Raw genomic sequence first — 2635 nt, 5'->3', positions numbered from 1 at the left:
CAAAGTCAAACGCTTTAAATTTTCGGCGCGGTTGCAACAGCTCATGGAAGAGGATGCGTTCAGTGCGAAACTTGTTTTCAGTGATGAAGCAACATTTTTTCTTAATAGTGAAGTTAACAGACACAATGTGCGAATCTGGGCGGTAGAGAATCCTCACGCATTCGTGCAGCAAATTCTCAATTCACCAAAAGTTAACGTGTTTTGTGCAATCTCACGGTTTAAAGTTTACGGCCCATTTTCTTCTGCTAAAAAAACGTTACAGGACACGTGTATCTGGACATTCCGGAAAATTGGCTCGTGCCACAACTGGAGACCGACAGCGCCGACTTCATCTTTCAACAGGATGGTGCTCCACCGCACTACCATCACGATGTTCGGCATTTCTTAAACAGGAGATTGGAAAACCGATGGATCGGTCGTGGTGGTGATCACGATCAGCAATTCGTGTCATGGCCTCCACGCTCTCCCGACTTAACCCCGTGCGATTTCTTTCTGTGGGGTTATGTGAAATATTCAGTGTTTAAACCTCCTCTACCAAGAAATGTGCCACAACTGCGAGCTCGCATCAACGATACTTTCGAACTCATTGATGGGGACATGCTGCGCCGAGTGTGGGAGGAACTTGATTATCGGCTTGATGTCTGCCGAATCACTAAATGGGCACATATCGAACATTTGTGAATGCCTAAGAAAACTTTTTGAGTTTTTGTATGTGTGTGCAAAGCATTGTGAAAATATCTCAAATAATAAAGTTATTGTAGAGCTGTGAAATCGCTTCAATCATTTGTATGTGTGTGTGTGTGTGTGTGTGTATACACATTTGAATTACAAAAAACAAATACTAAAAAAAAAAAGGTTGCATGGCGTGAGATTCGATCCGGTGACCTTCGGATTACGAACCTGAGCGCTTACCGCTGCGCCACGACGCTGTAGAAAACTATTAATCGTAGAGAGTATTTCACTGCAACGGTTTCTTTTAACTGTCGATTTTCTCGACAACGGTTGAGAAGTGCATTTTGGTGCTTTGCCACATTACACCTCAGGCCATGAGGTTTTATTATGCGCAGTATGAATCGAATCTGAATTTCACAATTGGCGGCCTCCCCTTGTAAGTATGAAAAAAGTATGTTATTGGGGGGTGTCCGGATACTTTTGATCACATAGTGTATATTCACGTTTCTGTGTTGTGAAGAACCATTGTTATAACCCTACCTGTACTATTGTAATTTAGTATGCTTTTATGTAAATAACAAAAAAAGCGTGTCCCTATGTTGTCACGTATACTATATACCCCAACAGAACCAATAGTCCTGTTACAGGGAAAGCCACGTATAATCCTGTTACTGACATTTAGTTTAGTTTCCATATAAAGTACCCTATGGGAGGATAGTCCTGTTAATAGGAAAAGCTACTCAATAGAGTTACCCTTTTTACAGGATTTGACCGTGTTAAGTGTATAATGGATAAGTAAATCAGACTATTCATTTCTTTTCCTAAGGTTTTAAGCAGCGGTTAAACAGAAACGCAGTTGTTGTTGTTGTGGTCTTCAGTCCTGAGACTGGTTTGATGCAGCTCTCCATGCTACCCTATCCTGTGCAAGCTTCTTCATCTCCCAGTACCTACTGCAACCTACATCCTTCTGAATCTGGTTAGTGTATGCATCTCTTGGTCTCCCTCTACGATTTTTACCCTCCACGCTGCCCTCCAATGCTAAATTTGTGATCCCTTGATGCCTCAAAACATGTCCTACCAACCGATCCCTTCTTCTGGTCAAGTTATGCCACAAACTCCTCTTCTCCCCAATCCTATTCAGGGCCTCCTCATTAGTTATGTGATCTACCCATCTAATCTTCAGCATTCTTCTGTAGCACCACATTTCGAAAGCTTCTATTCTCTTCTTGTTCAAACTATTTACCGTCCATGTTTCACTTCCATACATGGCTACACTCCATACAAATACTTTCAGAAATGACTTCCTGACACTTAAATCTATACTCGGCGTTAACAAATTTCTCTTCTTCAGAAACGCTTTCCTTGCCATTGCCAGTCTACATTTTATATCCTCTCTACTTCGACCATCATCAGTTATTTTGCTCCCCAAATAGCAAAACTCCCTTACTACTTTAAGTGTCTCATTTCCTAGTCTAATACCCTCAGCATCACCCGACTTAATTCGACTACATTCCATTATCCTCGTTTTGCTTTTGTTGATGTTCATCTTATATCCTCCCTTCAAGACACCATCCATTCCGTTCAACAGCTCTTCCAAGTCCTTTGCTGTCTCTGACAGAATTACAATGTCATCGGCGAACCTCAAAGTTTTTACTTCTTCTCCATGGATTTTAATACCTACTCCGAATTTTTCTTTTGTTTCCTTTACTGCTTGCGCAATATACATATTGAATAACATCGGGGAGAGGCTACAACCCTGTCTCATTCCCTCCCCAACCACTGCTTCCCTTTCATGTGCCTCGACTCTTATAACTGCCATCTGGTTTCTGTACAAATTGTAAATAGCCTTTCGCTCCCTGTATTTTACCCCTGCCACCTTCAGAATTTGAAAGAGAGTATTCCAGTTAACGTTGTCAAAAGCTTTCTCTAAGTCTACAAATGCTAGAAACGTAGGTTTGCCTTT

This window comes from Schistocerca nitens, chromosome 11, assembly GCF_023898315.1.
Source record: "Schistocerca nitens isolate TAMUIC-IGC-003100 chromosome 11, iqSchNite1.1, whole genome shotgun sequence".
Lineage (NCBI taxonomy): Eukaryota > Metazoa > Arthropoda > Insecta > Orthoptera > Acrididae > Schistocerca > Schistocerca nitens.
This window is presented reverse-complemented; position numbering follows the sequence as displayed.